General features: G+C 38.4%; 1 protein-coding gene and 1 long non-coding RNA gene across 2 annotated transcripts in view; one reads left to right on the top strand and one right to left on the bottom strand.

The window, feature by feature from the left end:
* CSTF3 (cleavage stimulation factor subunit 3) overlaps positions 1–17273 on the top strand; it is a 52870-nt gene that overhangs the window by 14982 nt on the left and 20615 nt on the right. The gene's annotated exons all lie outside the window — the stretch shown is intronic.
* On the bottom strand, positions 3391–4127 carry LOC309367537. Its single transcript, XR_014167199.1, has 2 exons — positions 3745–4127; positions 3391–3706 (listed from the first exon to the last, which is right to left on the bottom strand). It is a non-coding gene; the product is annotated as an uncharacterized lncRNA (long non-coding RNA).

The following is a 17273-nucleotide window of genomic DNA, read 5'->3' as shown; positions in this document are numbered from 1 at the left end:
TTGAATCCTATTGCTGTAGCTGTATACAGGACCCAGACCAAAACCCTAAACCAATTTTTAAAAATGTCTTAAAACATTCCTCAAGTCAAAACACATAGTTTTTTATGTGTACTTTATTATTTTTAAAATAACATTACATTTCACAGAAGATTAACACAACATTCATTAAAAACAACTTTAATACATTATACATTCAAAGAAGGGGATGGGGAAGGAAAGTGGAAACACGGGCTTCAACATGACCCACTGGGCCGTGTACTTCATGCAGACAATTCCATATACGAGCCCAAAATTTTGACAGTCGCCTGTTGAAGGTCACTTTTTCACACACTGAAAGAATTGAGAAAACAGACTATTTATAGTTAAAATTCAGTGATCTCTCCACCACTGCCCAGCCCCCCACAAAAAAGCAAAACCAACCGGGATAAAGAGGTTTCCACACTTTTCCTTAAAAACATGTCAGGAAAGCTGCTCAGTATTATGAAGCGGACTGTAGATTACGAAGGCTCGTGAGGGAACAAATTCTCAAGGTCTTGTTTTCACATTGAAGTGGGATCATTGAGCTGCTTTTCATTAAACTAATGCTAAACAAGCATTAAGTAACAATGCAGTGTGTAATCCCCCCTCCAATTTGTCAAAGATTCATAAACTCTTCTTAGGCTCCAAAAACTTAATATAAAATTTGATATGAAAATCGGCTTTTTTCTTTTTAAAAACTAGTGTTGGAAATTTGAATTTCCATTATATTTGAGAGTGTAACTCTAACTAACGTGTTGGCTTTGTTGCACTTTAGCATAGACTAAGAAGGATTTTTTCAAAAGGTATAGAGGCCACAGAAAATGTAGGATTTCAGGATTATGCATCTTTTTCTTATAGGATTTTTAAATATTTTGATACAAACATTCTGAGAAAGACATATTTAGAAATATATGGTTGAAAATATGATTGTTTGAGAATGTGCTTGGAGTTCTTTAATGTGAAATACCTACATATTGCTAAAATTTCCTCTGAAATTAATCTGATGCTATTGCTACAATTATGTAATACCCTACTACGGTAATTTTTTACAAAGTTGCATGTGGTTTTCTGTAAAGCAATTGTTTATACTAGACTTTGAAACACCTCATGAATCTCATACCTTTTTTTAAAAAATGTACTTGTATATTGCTCCTTACCTGTTAATAAATATTAATTTCTATATGCTTGTTGTAGTGTTGCATCAGAAATCAGATGCAATTGTGTCTGTGATTTTTGGCCCATCATTTATTGTAGTACGAGTGTAACAGCCAATGGAATTACCGGCAACTTAAACACAGAAGATATTACTTTCTTGCCTTTGAAACACACTACAAAGCTGGGATTTCCCACATATGTCATGAGTTTATATAATAAGCAATTCCAATAACCTGGTATACAAGACAAAAAGAAGTTAGGATTTGAAATACGAGCTTTCTAGTATAGTGGCTGTACATGGTTTTAAAAAATCATCATTCTTTCTCTTGTGTGTGCTCACATACACTTGTATTTCCCCCCTAAATATTAGATTTTTGTAGGTAATGCAAGAGACTTATTCCTAAAGTCATTCGGGAACATTGGACATAAACAAGGCAAAACAATTATTTTGAATTATTTTTGGAGTACAGAATCATATTGAGTGACATCCAACCCCCGCTTGGGTCAGGAAGGCGCTCTTCATCTCTCCTCCCTGCAGTCCTTAGTGTGCTTCCAAAATCTCCTCTGGAAGTTTGGGAGACCCTCTGGAGCAGATGTTTTTGGGAGTAATGGGCAGTTGCAGGAAGGTGGAAAGGGAAGCAAACAGGCTGACACAATAAGATGTCACATATATAATTCTTCTGGGTATCACCCATGGTAGAATTATTTTCACCAAGTACAAGAATGGCATGGGTTTCCTTTGTGCTTATCATGGCTTATCATTTTGTTTCTTTTGTTTTGTCAGCTGTTGAATAACACAGAGTTTTCAGATGTCAAAGAAAAAGCAAATTAAAAACTTATGATACAATAAAATAAAATTAGAAGCTTCTCCCCAGCCCCCTTCTCTAGGTATTTAAACTTGGAACAAAAATACTTGCAGAGGGGTCATATGATTTGCTAAAGGAGGCTGCTATTCACTTTCTTCTTCCTGAGCTATTTCAGAAGCCTAAGGCTGTTATTGAAGAACTTAGCTGCTAAATGTAATGTAAAATGTAATGTAAGCATGCTTGTGTGTTTCTCCATACAGTCTGCAAAGCACACTAAGGCTTATTTTCAGAATTTATGGTATTAAGTACACAATCTTAGTTCAGGAGCCTGCATTCTGTGTCATGTGTTAAATAACTAGAAAATATTTGGGAGGGGGTCAAGTTCTTTGGCTGCAGAAATGCAAAAAGTTCTATTTGCTATACGCAGGATTGTGTATTTTATACCCTGCATGTAATAGTCAGATTCTGTCAAGGTAACAAGTTTTACTACATATACAAACTAAAATTACACACATTCACATTTTCCATATTATTCAAGCTAGTCATGGGGAGGCAAAGAATCTGTGCAGTACCAACACATTGTTCACTGAAAATCGTACTTTGCCCTGGTCCAGCTTCTGAGATGTCACTAAGCATGTTCACATATTTTCAATATGCAAGGGTTAGAATCTTTAGAAGTGGTGGTAGGAATGGAGGTATAGAAAAAATGGTCAAAATGCTAAATTTGGGACTTGCACACAGCTATGGAATGGACACAGTCCAGAAATACTTTTACTGGGGAGTATAATTGCATTTCATTTTCATGTTCTAAGCTTTAGGTTATGCCTTAAGTTCTCAAGTGCTGTTCATGGGGTTATACCCCTTAAGTAGTGGACTCAGTTTAACCATGCTGCTGCATCCAGTGCTGCTATCTCTGGCCTAGACCATGTTTTATCAGCTTTGCTTGATTGCAGCTTCAGCCCTTACGTAAACTAGAGGTCTGGTGGTCCTTTTCACGAGTTGCTAACCTCTAAACCTGGTTATGTAGTGTGGTGTAACTCTTGAAAAGCAACCTGGAAACTTAGCTGGTTCAGAATATGCTAACTTTGCTTTGGTATGGAACTGACTATAACCCAGGTACTTCCCTGTCTGAGTTATAGGGTTGCCAGTCTGTTGCCATGATGTGTTCAATGTGCTGGCCCTTAAATAGTCATATGAAGATACTTAGGGGAGTGTCATCTTCCATTGATTCCATTTGTAGTGAATTTAGAATTAAGATCAAGTGAAAAAGCATGATGGCAAAGCTATCCTCCAAATGTTTTCTTTAAAGAGAGAGTTCCATTATGAAAGGAAGACTTAAACAAGCTGAAAAGGGCAGTAAAGGAGAGTTAAGATCTGCAAAATAAATGAGTGGACATAGAATTTCCCCCCCCCTAATGCTGTATCATTGACATACGATAGAGATGGGATGAATTCATATGTAACTAGCAGGTTCATGCATATTTAGAATAAGTGAGATATGTTCCTTCCAGGTTAAAGGAAAATATACCTTGGAAACAATGAGACCATTGTTGTCAGCTCCTGTTTGGCCAAAGATGAAGCAAAATGCATAACTAATTAAAACCTTTAAACCCAAGAAATTAACTACCTTCTCTTGAGATCTTGCAACATGCTCCCTTGCAAGAAAAAATACAATAGGTGCTACTGCAAGTAAGTAGTTGTAATTTTAAAAGATTGCCACAGTATTACTGTTGCTATTCCTCCTATACTAAGGGCCAGGACAGACTCTTAAAATTGTACCCCCAGCTTGAGGGAAATAGTTTACAGTATATGAGATTTGACAATTGTGTTTCATGCTGTTATCAAACATTCTTGCAAATGATTATACCCATCATAACAAATTACCTTTATTAAGGTAATACAAGTTCACTCTGTGCAAATCTTTCAGCTTAGAATATGTGTGTGTGATAGTTTTGTAGCAATAAGTCATTTTGCCATAGTGTAGGAGATTCTGGGATGGACTGTTGGCCCATTATTATTATATCCTGTGTGTTTCCCAGAAACATCTAGCTGGCCAGTATTCAAAATAAAAATATTTGAGTCCTTGGTCTGATCCAGCAAGGTAATTATTGCACAATTCATTTTTGGAAAATAATGGTTATGCTATGAGACAATGTTACAGCCAGCCAGCCAGCCCTTTTATCCTTCCCCTTTCCAGGGTGTTCTAACATTATAATATTTCCTAGCCTTCTCTAGGATTTCCTAAATGTATTGGAAAATGTATGGAACTGGGCTGAATCCCAGCATTGCATGAGCCAAGTGCACTTCCCCTCCTTTCCTCCCCACCCTCAAATCTGCTCTGAAGGCTCACAACCTTCCAGAGCACATATTGGAGGTATACATGGGTAAGGAATGGAAGTTCTAACGTACCTTTTAATGATAAACCTTTGAAATAATTTTTGTTTGTTTGTTTGTTTTAATGTTCCAGTGCCCTTTTACATTCACAAAATGCATGTCTTGTCATGAAATACCAGTTAGAGCATAATTAAATTTCTTCCATTCCTCCATATGTATATTTGATTGTGTATGCCTTATTTAGCTGTACGAAGTATACTTACTGTTGTGAATACGACTGAACTCTCCTTTCACAAAAATACAGAATAAAGAGGCATTTTTAAAAGAACAATTATTATTTTCTGTATCCACTCTTTTCACAGTAGTTCTTCATTGGCTTGAAATGAATCTGTCTTCAAATCAAAACCCTGCCCTAATCCAAAAAATCTTCCCTTCATTAATACATATTTGCTCCATATGCCAGCTATTCTATAGACGCACACAATTCACTTTGTATGCGACAAGTGGAAATAGACCACAACACGAAAGGGATGCTGTTAGCCCAAACAATGAACCAAGCCATAGAAAACAACCACACGTGTCTGTAATTACTCCCTTAGGGAAATTTATGTGAGAAGATGACATATTTCATTATTTCAATATTTCTGAAAACATTGGAGTCATTGGACTCCAATATAATATATCTTTGCAATAAACTTTGCCACTAAAGGTAGTGAGCTAAAAGCTAATAGTTAATCATATTCAGTATTGGAGACCAACTCTTCTGAGCTAAGCATATCTGGCATAATACCTAGTTAAAAGATGGGACTGAAATTATAACTCATTTTTAATTTCACCTTTTGCACTGCTACTTCTTACATGTGTGATACCTAAACACTTAAATGAGAAGTGGCCTATTGGCTTTTCATTTAAACTTGCAGAGCTTTAAAAGCAATGTGAAAAATGGAAATTGAAAAGCTCTTCAGTTGTACGTGGGGAAGAGAAACTAAACTTTCTTTTTCGTACACTTTGTTCTTAGGTGGCCTTTCCTTTGGAATCCAGCTTGCTTCATTTTATCCAGTGCCTTCAGATTGTCTGTGTCTCTTGAACACTCCTTACCAAAATAGTAGAATTGTTCTGAGTCCAAAGCGCCCCCCCATTTTTTTGTCTATCCTGTTTTCAGCTGCTGGTCATGTGATTCTATCCAGGGAGCAAATGAAATTTCTCATCTTCCCATGCCACACAATTCATTTAGGGGCTTATAGCTGTACTGCTCCCTATGAGTTGCTTGTTATGGTGCAAAGTAGAAGTCTCCAGAAATAGTTGGATATTGTTATTTTTTCTAAGTATAGATACAGTCATACCTCGGGTTACGAACGCTGCGGATTGCGCATTTCCGGGTTGTGGATCGCGCCGAACCCCGGAAGTACCGTTACTTCTGGATTTCGGCACATGTGCAGACGTGCCGAATTGCATATCGCGTGCGCAGATGCAGCGCTTCAGGCTGCGAACGCTGTGGGTTGCGAACGTGCCTCCAGAACGGATCAAATTTGCAACGAGGTATGACTGTAGTGGCTTGTGAATTTTGTTTACATAAACTATTTGTAAATAATTTGCCATTCGTAATTTTTTCTCTCCTGCCTCATCAGCTTAGACTTCTTTGCTCCAAGAACTTTGCCTTGGGCTGCTAGACCTGAACCTTAACACTTGATGGCTACATAAGCAAGGAGGGTTTTTTCTGGGGGGGGAGGAGTTCTGGGGAGAAGAAATGGGAAAAGGTGTCATTTATTCCTATTCTTCCTTTAATTTCATAGCATATATTCCATCCTCCTTTTCTTCTAGGATACTCAATATTAGCTGTATGCATTCAAGGAGATCCATTTCTTCCTCCCTCCACTTTCCTTTCCTACCCCCCCCCTCAGTTGATGACTAAACCATATACTGGCTCCATTACATCATTTTGTTTTTATTTGTAGGCTTGGCTGCTATCAACATCTATCATTGAACCTCAGAGGTGCTAGTCAGACCATTGTGTGTGTGTGTGTGTGTGTTTTCACATGTAGAAAGTCCATGTAGCACCTTGTCCAGAGTATTTTCAAAATCTGAAAATAGGCTCCAAATAAATTACTTCAGATAAAGGTTGATGAGAGAGAGTGTGGATATATTTTCAGAAAAAGCTCTTGTCAGAAATGACTTTAATACCAAAGTAGTTTTTTGTTCAAATCCTTATTTTTTCTTTGTCAACCACCATTGCAATTATTTGTGTTCTAAACTTCATATTATATGTAATCAAAAGAATTGAATCCTTTTAACCACTTTCTAAAACGAGTTCCTTGTGTGGCTGGAAAGAGACTTCAAATATATTCATTTTTACATAAAATACAATAAAAAATAAACTTAATTATAATAAGAAATTAGTTGGTTCAGATTTAGAAACAGTGGTCTGTGTTGGAGACATCAACCTTGTTTGGCCTGTGGGCACATTTGTATTTTTGAGCAACCGCCATAGGCACCCCTCTCTCCGGTTACTTCACACTCCTTTCCCTAGATCAGTTGTCCCCCCACCCCCAAAAGTCAGTGAAAGTGGCAACTTGAACGCACACTTTGCTTTTCCAGGGGATCTTTGTAAAAGTCCAGTGGAATGAATTTGAAAAGCTCTTCTCATTATTTGAACTTACTACTTACTTTTTTAAAGAAGAAGGTAACTCTAAGAGACTTGCAAAAAATTAAACAGCATGAAAACAGTATAAAATTCAAACAGTAAAAGCCGAATATTATATTTACAGTGGTACCTTGAGTTACAAATGGCTCAGGTTAAAAGCGCTTCAGGTTACAGACTCCAGTAACCTGGAAGAGTTACCTCGAGTTGAGAACTTTGCCCCAGGATGAGAACGGGAATCGTGTGCTGGCGGCACAGCAGCAGCAAGAGGCCCCATTAGTGAAAGCACGCCTCTAGTTAAGAACAGTTTCAGGTTAGGAACGGACCTCCGGGATGAATTAAGTTCGTAACTAGAGGTACCACGGTATAAGAGAGTAGGACTAACATATCTCACACAGAAAAGGCCACATATAATCAAAACCAAAGCCCTGACAAGAAATGCTCCCCTCCTCCGGCACCTAAAGATACATAATGATGGCACCAGGCATAGCTCCTTGGGGAAAGCAGCGCATAAGTGGAGAACCATCACTGGAAAGGCCTGCTCTTGTTTTTACACCTCCTGCACCTTCCTTGGAGTGGGTATATGAAGAAGGACCAAGGGTATGGGTTGGTTTATGTTGCAAAGAGTCAGTCCTTAGAGTATTGGGATCCTGAGACACAAAAAGTATTTATAGGTCAAAGCCAGCACCTTGAATTTAGCCTGGAAATTAATTGGAAGTCAGTGTAGTTTGCCAGAATTGGAGCTGAAAGAGAAATGGGAGAGAAAGTAACCCTTCTAATGTCTTGTCAGTCTGTTTCTAATCAATTCTTTAGTTTTTCTCCCTGCTTCTTCAATATTACATTACATTCTTCAATATTACATTAAGAACTATTGTGTCCATAGAGTATTCTGTTTTTACTCTTTGCTACAAAAATTCTCCCTGTATACTTTTCTGCATTCCACATGAGCATAATCTTGGTTTTGGCCACATCTTCTCCCAACACAAAAAATTGCATTTCATAACGATACATGTTATACATTTTCTAAATTGCTTATCTATCTCTTGTCTCACTTCTTGTAGAAAAAGGTGCCTGCTAAATCTTTCTCCTGATTTCCTTTGGAATTTCAACTCTTCCGGTTTTTTAAAGCTCTGAGCCAGTCAGGTTTCTTTCTTTTTCTAGTCGCCTTCCCATCAATTTCTGCTTGTATATTTGAATTTACAGCATTTTCTCTAACATGAAAAAAAAAATCTTTTGGGTATCATGTCAGTTGTCTTTATCCATAATGTTTATGAATCTCCCCATCCATTCAGTGATAATATTAAAAAAAAAATCCCTGAGGAAGGTTTGTGTGTTGCCTTTAAAATCTCTGTTTAATCTGCAGTAAATCTATCAAATATTAAAACCATCTGGGATTCTTGACTCCACGTTGTCCACAGACTTTCTGAAGAGGATTCAAGGGTGGACCAAGATTGGCCCACCCCTGTTCTGTGCATTTGGTCATTTTAATGCTTTCCATCAGTTTGCCCCGGAGTGACCAACATTAAACTAAGTGGCCTATAATTCTTCCTTGTCCTTGCTTTTTCATTTTAATTTTCATTTTTTTAAAAAGATGTTTATTGTTAGTATTGCTAATAATTGGTCTCCGTATTTGAGGACTAGAAACTGCTCAATCTTGGCAGGAATTTATTTTGGTTAGATGATCAGCAATTCCACAGTTGGATTCTTTTAAGAATTCTTGGGTTGATAATTTTTTGTTTTTTTAAATAGGGCATAGAACTTTATTTCTTGCCATCACGTTCCTCAGTTCTTTAGACAAACAGCTATCTACCTGACATGTTCTGTAGTGAAAGTAGATGCAAATAATTCATTCAGTTTCTCTGCAGTCGTCTTTTCCTCCTTTAGTACATGCTCGGCCCACATTTCTTCAGCCCTATTATCGCAGCTGGTAAAACTAGATTAGCAGGCTTTTGAAACAATACAAAATCTGCTTAATGGAGTGAAAGTGGAATATGTGTATTTGTTATTCTGTAAACTTAACTTCAGGGAATTTTACCAGGGTGGTTTACAAGACTGTAAAAACAAATCAATGATAAAAGCAAAATAATAATAAGAACAATAATAATTATTAATAAAGTAATAATAAAATGGCTTAAGCAGCAAATTCATCTTTTACACTGCATTCACATGGGGGGGGAGGAAAGTTGTTTTTTTCTCTTAATGTTTTGAACTTGAAGCAGGTTGCAGTAAGAAGTGTGGACAGAAGAGAGGGCAACAGAGTTATAAAGAGGAGATTTTACAGACTTGGGACAGTGTTATAGCATAAGGCACAGGAATTGTAATGGCAGGGGAGAGATCTGATATTTGATGAAAACTACAGCAGAAAAGTAATGTGGATGAGGAAGAATCCACAACAGGTGTAGCCTAGTTCAGAAGGGTGGATAAAGTTAAATATAAGAACAAGAAACTTGGCATTTGTGCGGAGCGTGTACCCAGAAGAGAAGGAAAATGATTTGGGAAGGCCAGGTGTGGGGGAAGGGAAGGCTAGCTCAGAAAGGGATCTAGCCATCAAAATAATAGCAGTATTTTCAGAAGCCAGGTTGTTTAACTTGTTTTGCATAATGCCCAAATGTCAAGTTGCTTTCATTCAGGAGTACAGCTGTACTTTGAAACGGGGAGAGAAATTCAGCATAGTGCTATGGCAATTGTGTCCGCCCAAGATTTTCAGCTTGCCAGATGGAACACCCACCCTCCCCCTTTCCCCCTGTATGCTGTTCTGGAGATTCGCCCAATTCTTCCCCTCCTCCCCTGCAAATTTCAGGGCACACAGGAAGAGGAGAAAGAGAAAAAAGCCCGCTGTGCTGGTGGAATGATGGGACTAGTTAATTGAATCCCAGCCACATTGCTAAGAGGACATTACATTTGGAACACTTGCAGGAAATGGGGGCTGCAATTTTGCAAAGTTCTATATTGTATGTCCAACTGAAAATCAGTGGGACATAACCACCTGTGCATATGTGTAATATTTCAGGGAAGGAGCAGGACACAAAGAACTGCTTACAGGTGAGTGCAAGGGTTTGCACACACTGGTGGATTTTTTTTAACAGCACCCCCACTCCCCCAAGTGGCAAATTACAAATTGCTTTGGGAAGGCCCCTTGGTACTTAAAACTCATTCACCATGGAGAACGCAGGCTGCTGTTTTCAGAAAGCATATGCACAAAGCACATTAGCTACAGAGAATTAGTTGCATGGTTTGTTAGTCTGGCCAAACTCTTATTGCAGTGGTCAGCAGCCTTTTTCAGCCGTTGCCGGACTATATTTTGAAAAAATAAATGAACGAAATCCTATGCCCCATAAATAACCCAGAGTTGCATTTTAAATAAAAGCACACATTCTACTAGTGTAAAAACACCAGGCAGACCCCATATATAACCCAGAGATGCATTTTAAATAAAAGGACACATTCTACTCATGTAAAAACACGCTGATTCCCGGACTATCTGCAAGCCGGATTGAGAAGGTGATTGGGCCTCATCCAGCCCCTGGGCCTTAGGTTGCCTACCCCTGCTGTATTTCTGTTTACCAAACTTCATTGCTGTACTTAAAGCTGCTTAATTTCCAAGCATGTTGAAGCTTCTGTTTCCTTTGGTTTAATATCCACTTGTATTCCTAAGATTTTCCTGATTGAATACCCCCTTCGTGTACCTCTGAATTCTAAGGTATGTCTTCACCTGGGAGAGGTATTCTATACCAATAGCAAGCTCTAAATACACACACTGAGAGCCACAATAGACTTATGTTTCTACCGAACTTGTTATCTCCCTGACTCCCAACGTCTCACTTCTCCATCTGCTTTTGGTCCTTCTCTCAAAAGCGTTTTGAATCTTCTTTGATCTCTTTGTGAAAGGTATAGAGCATGTTTGTGTCTTTTGCTCCTGTGCTCCAAAGACAAATTTCTACTGAATTTCTGTTCACCTTGAACTGCTTGTAGCTATATCACTTCACAAAGAATAGCATATATCTAATCACACTACCTGCCTGGTGCCTGATATGTTGATTTCTACCATGGGTTCTACCATATTCTTAACATACCCTCTAAAAATGTGTTTTGCCTATGTGAGGTGCATTGTTAACCACTACAGGTAGGTAGTAACCTCATCCTTTTGCCCATTTTGTAAGAGAAACAAAACTAATATAAAAGAACAAATGTTCAGTGTGACTTTTAAGTGTTTGCTCAAATTATTGTCTCTCTGTGTTGAATTAGTGGAACCTTTGACCAGTGTTGACAGATGGGTTCCAAGCTTCTCATTCCATGCCATGGCTAACACATGGCTCATCCACACATCCCAAGTAATTTTGGGTAGCCCAGAAAGGTCATCGATAACCTGGCTGCAGTTAAAAAAATGTAAATGGGTGGTGCTGTCCCCCCCCCCCATTGCAGAGAAGGGGAAACGAAGGTGACACCTCTATATTTTTACTAAAGGGCCCCTTCTGCCCCCTGGGATGGCACTGTTCTTAAAAGGTTGTCGCCATTGTTAGGTCTTGGAAGGCTAGAAAACAGGAAGAAGACCTAACAGTGGTGTCACACCAAAGAAGGGGCCTTTCTCCAATGTCAAGAACAGGCAGGAAAGTGCTGGGGCAGGGGTAGACCCTGCTTGAGAGCAGGAGCACTGCTAAGTGAATGTGTGTTTTTGTCTGCTGAGTCCACCCTTCCCCTGCTCTGTGTGCAGGCTCTTGTCTATCTCCTGTTGAGTGCCTGAATATGTAAGTGGAATGCCTGCCTTCCCTGGCTGCTGAGGGTACGTATATGTGCCTCTGAATCAGGTTTGGGTGGCATGCAGCCCTCTACTGCTGAATTACCACAAGAGGACTAAACACATGTAACAATTTCCCCACCAGTCTGTAAACCTGCATAAAATTGGCATACATCATCATACATTCAGAGCCTAAGCATAAACAGTTTTTATGTCGATAAACAATTTTACTTGTGCTGAACTCACATAGTTTGGAATACAACAACACAATTCCACCGTTCCTTCAAAATAAATAGCATGTCATTTGATGCATTTAGAGTTTACAAACAACTCTTGGTTAATTTTTACATTTCCACAAGGGTCAAAGTAGGTTTTAAAACTCTAGGTGTGTAAAACTTACCCTTCACTTTTCTCCCTTGGCCAGTATTCCTGACTGGGTTATCGCCAGCCTATACCTCCTTAAATGGCAGACTATTTTTTGGATGCTTTTGAAAATGAGTATCTATAAGAAGCTCAGACCCTCTAAATTATAATATTGTTTACAGTGAGTGCTAAATTGCTAGAAAACAGAGTCTTGTGTGGGAAATCTTCTGATACAGATCATAATGATAAGCATATTCTCTCTCTCTCTCTCTCTCTCTCTCTCTCTCTCATCAAGCCTATCTCTTATTGTTTGAGATGACTATTGCCATCAGACTAAAGTCCTTAAATGATCTTCCCAAGATACATTATTCCTTAGATAATCATTCTCTTGTTTCCTGAAAGGGACACATTCTGCTGTGAAATTTATACAGATTCATACACTAATCTCCATCATCCTTTTCAATTGACTAGTTTGTAAGATGACGTTGGATTGTATTTGTAGTGACAGAACTCTTAAATTTATGCCTACACAATGTGGTGTTGAACACTGCCAAAGGAAGAGAAGATCTAGAAAGTTAACTGGCCTGGCTCCAAAAAACAGCTCCAGCAAAAATAGAGAATGCCAGAAAACAACAGTCAGCAACTTCAAAAATGTCCAAATTGACATGATGTCAAGCTCTTGAGTTTGGACACCTTTAGGATAAGTGTTCCATCCAAAGAGAGAGATTGAAGTTGATGATGTTCTCAGGTAGATAGAAAGGCAAACCATCTGACTATGCTTTATTGCAATTCTGTAGACTTGATTTTTTAAAATGGACAAAGTTTCCATCATAAAATTAATCTCCATGGTTCAGGAAAAGGAAAGGTTGTTTTGTTTCTTGTTTGTTTTGGATGCTGCAAAGAAAATGACGTTTGTATTAAAATTGAAGATACAACATGCACAGTTTGGAAGGAAATCCAAGTCAAGTTGCTATGTAGGTGAAGCTGTAGTAAGAAAACCATGTTCTTATTACCGAAAAGTGTCCTAAATTGGCAGAATGAATAGAAGGCTGCATTAAGAAACAAGGAAAACTTAAAAGAGCACACAGAAATACAGTATTGGCAATGAAAATGCTTCTGAGAAGACTTCTCCAAAACAGCCAAGCCGTAACTTATAACCATTACTCTACCATAATGTAGAGAATACAAAATAACAGTTGTTTGCCAAGTTCATAAACAAGTGTGCTAAGTTAGTTGCATAATTTATTGGTGGTTTTTCTTTTTAAAACTTGCTGTAGAGTAAATTATTGGTTTTCATTAACTCTCCATAAAGTACTTATAAACTTGTCATAACTTTATCCTCATACTATCCTATCTCTGTCTACTAATCATTGTTCCTTTGATAATAATTCTATTGTTCCCTGAAAGGGACACATTTTACTGTGAAATTTATGCAGATTCTCATACCAACCTATTCCCAGCTACTGAAAGACATCTGAAATTATCTGAGAGTACAGTCAGTCTAATAGAGCTGTCCTAGATTATTTAAGACTTGACAGTAATCAACTTGAATTGTGATTGTGCCCAAAAAGAGTAGTTCAGACACTGAAGCACTGGTGAAATGGGCTCTCAATTATCCTTCCCACACTTGAAAGCAGGCCAGAATCGTCATATACACATTGAAGAAGATAAGGGACAAAATGGAATCCTACCGTGACCATTGCAGTGGGGTGACAGTTTTCAGTTTCTTGGTGCTTATTCAGAGGAATGAAAGAACCACTCTGCCAAATCACGGCTTGTAGCCAGGCCAAATGAAGTCTCAAACTCAAGTGGCATTCATCAGTCAAATTTCAGATGGTTATTGTCATACAGCCAAGTACATTTTTTTTTACACTGCATGGGTGAAGACACTGAAAAAAATATTTCAAGACAATGAGTCATAACCAGAGTGCTGATGTTCTTGATTTTGTACTTGAGCTGCAACTCCCAAATGAAAATCAATATTACAGAAAGCTGAAAACTGCTAAGAATGAAGACATCCTGGGTCAATTAAACCCATTCATCACTAAAAACAATTCAGCTGGCTAAGGAGATGCAACAGCAATTGGGAAGGAGTTCTGTTATCACAGCTAGTGTCATAGAAATTATTATGCAGAGTTCTGTGCTCTTTGCTGTGAATCGAGACTCAGTGGTACTCTTACTCCCATTTTCTGGCTCAAGCTCTGCAAAATTCTAATCTGAAAATGGTGGGGAAGGACACATAGCAACAACCATGTCAGTGTCTAGTAAGCCAACTTCCTGTATTTCTAGCCAATTAGGCTATTGACTGAAAAGCTTTCAAAGTGGATGAGTATGTCTTCAAAGCTTTATGGAATCCTTTTGGGTTCACGAGCGCTGAGGGATTGATAGTCTTAACAAGGACAGAAAATCAATTTAGCCTATTGCCTTTGTTAGCTAAACATTGTTGGAAGTACATTGCTTTGGAAGTACTGCATCTAGTGGGTTTCAAATTGCAAAGCAGTACCATGGCGAAGTTGTGGAAGACCAATAAGACTTGTGGGATTTCGTAGGTGCTAGTAGAGTGGGGAAATTAGAATTGGGAGTTTGTGAGATAGAACCATCTCATCTTCCTCATCTGTTCAGTGGAACACAAAACCTCCTTTTTAGATACTGCCCTGTCTCTTCTTATTTGTTCACTGGAAAACAAAACTGCTTATTCAGACTATCATATATCAGTCTTAAATATTCTGCTAGAAATGTATTTACATCAGCTCCCTCCCCTTTTTCCACCATGGAACTTGCCATACATGGGTTCCTATATTGTCTCCTCAAGATGCTGACCAGAAGCAAACAGACTTGGCTTCAGTGAGGTTTCTGCATCATGCGCCTTCAGATCATTGTTTTCTGACACGGCTAGAAAGAAACTCTTAACAGGCCAAGTGCAAGCTCAGCTCTTCAGGTGGTAAAACAGTGGCTGGCAACAGTGCTGTGTGTTTCCTTACAATGATGCTCTGTGCAGAACTTGCCCAACTGTGAGCCTCCCGGTAGCACGAATGCTGGGAAAGCCAGGCCACATGGCTTTGATTTTCTGAATAGAACAGCTGATACACTAGTAATACATAAGTAGATTTGTGTTCTTACTCTCCTAGCCCATGAACCAAAATGTCCTACCAGCCCAACTATCCTTCGTAAGCTGCAAGCAAGATTTTCATCAAGGATTAACTTTAAACCTTTTATTATTCCATAAAATTCATGTGCCACTTGATGGTTAAAACACCTCAAAGCTGTTTCCAAAACTTCCATTTCAAAGTTTTTTACAGATGAAGCAGAGAACGACCCTAACTTTTTGACATAAGAAAATGGCACAGCACAGCCAGTGGCTAACCTCTGACAAACTGTTGCAGTTGTCTTAAAATTTATGAATGCTGATTTTACCACCTTATCATTTTTACTCTGCCACTTTTTTTTTTTTGCTAGTCCAATAGGCCTGTTCTTCATGGCCAACTGATTTCAAACTGTAAATATGACTAGATTTTCAAGAGCTTCATAGAATGCAGGTCTCCTGTTCAAAGGAAGAAGCCAAATTGTACTGGGCATATCCAAGACTTATGGATCCTGACTTTCAGTAACACGTTTTTCCCACCTTTTTCCCTAACCACTGTCATCCCACTCAAATTTGCCATGATCTCTTTAGTAATTCTTCATTTCCTGAGACGGCAGACTTTCTATCACAATACCTTCCTAAATATAAATAATATGTTCTTGTTTCTTACTTTGGATGTTTCTTACTTTTCGCCACATTGAATTCTGCTCTGGGCAGCTCCTTCAGGAACAACATGGGAGGTGGGAGGTGACTTAGTCCAGGAAGGAGGTGTATTATATTTTAAAAAGCCCCAATGTGTAAGCAGAAAATGGTACAGCCATTTGAGTCCTGACCTGACCTATTTAGCTAAATATTAGAAGCCATGTCTGGCAAATCTAGCCTCAAATACATTTCTGTAGTAACAAAGAGATGGAACCAATATAATGTTGAACAAAAGGAACCTGCATCTTCTCTTTGTTAACAATGATCTATAGACTCGGTGCTAAGATATTGGTTAGTTTGTACTCAAACTCCTGCTGCCTTTAAGTTTTACAGAATAGCTTTAATAACACAAGAGGTGTTTTTTTTGTTAGCAAAACAACACCTGTCTTCAGGGCTTAAAATAAGGTATCTTAACTAGTCAGTGAACCTTAGTCTCATATTTCTCAAACAGTAGCTTCCCATGCCTCCTGGCAGACTCTTTTAGGAGCTGAAAAGAATTTCAAAAGCAGCTTGTAATACAGGTTTTACTGTTTGGGGCGGAGCCAAAAATCCACAAGGCAACTGCTAGCCATTGCAAGACGGAGCTGTGGTGCTCCTGTTTCTTGCTCCCAGAATCTGATAATTAGAAGACAGATGAAATGGTTCAGTTTAGTTATCATGACATTAGTAGGTGCATCCTTTGAATTTGCTTCATTCTTTTTTCATAAGCTGTCTGAAGTCTATCACTAACTCTAGTGATGTATTAAAAAATGAACACTTAAAAAAAAGGCTACATTTGTTCTACGTTGGCTGTAATATGCAGAAATCTTTTCTCTCCCCCCCCCCCCAGCTTTTTAACAGTGAGCCATGATTAAATCAGGAAGTGTTCAGCCACTGTTTCCCATTTCATCCCAAACAGGAAACTATGGTTACCAGCTTTGGAGCAAGCCAAGTTAAAAATTGGTTTATGATCCTGGTTTGTTCCAAAGCTGGTAACCATCGTTTCCTGTTTGGGATGAAATGGGAAGCAGTGGCTGAAGACTTCTTGATTTAATCATGGCTCACTGTAAAAGGAGTGTACATACAGGCAGAAATCTCAGTCATCCAAACCAGGTCATTGTGCCACAAGCATTTTTAAAGAGTGGAATGACACAGATTTCATATTCCACTGTTTGAAACAAGATATGAGAAAGTGGAAATAGAAAAGTTTTCATATATAATGACATAAAAGCTGACATGTTTATAAAGACGAAAGGAATTCAATGGTAAAAATAGCATACCCTCATTTATTCTTCAACTAAATATTAGTGTAATATATGTTTCTAAGAAATACATTTGTACTGGTCTCAGCTATGGTTGTAAAATGAAAGTCTTTGGGTGTATAAGGGTATATTGTATAATCACACTGAGGCTTACAAAGCCTGTTAGACACAAAGGGACTTCTGTAATATGAGACAGTGT

The sequence above is a fragment of the Podarcis melisellensis genome, assembly GCF_964234715.1.
Source record: "Podarcis melisellensis genome assembly, chromosome: 1".
NCBI classification, from domain to species: Eukaryota; Metazoa; Chordata; class Lepidosauria; order Squamata; family Lacertidae; genus Podarcis; species Podarcis melisellensis.
This window is presented reverse-complemented; position numbering and strand designations above follow the sequence as displayed.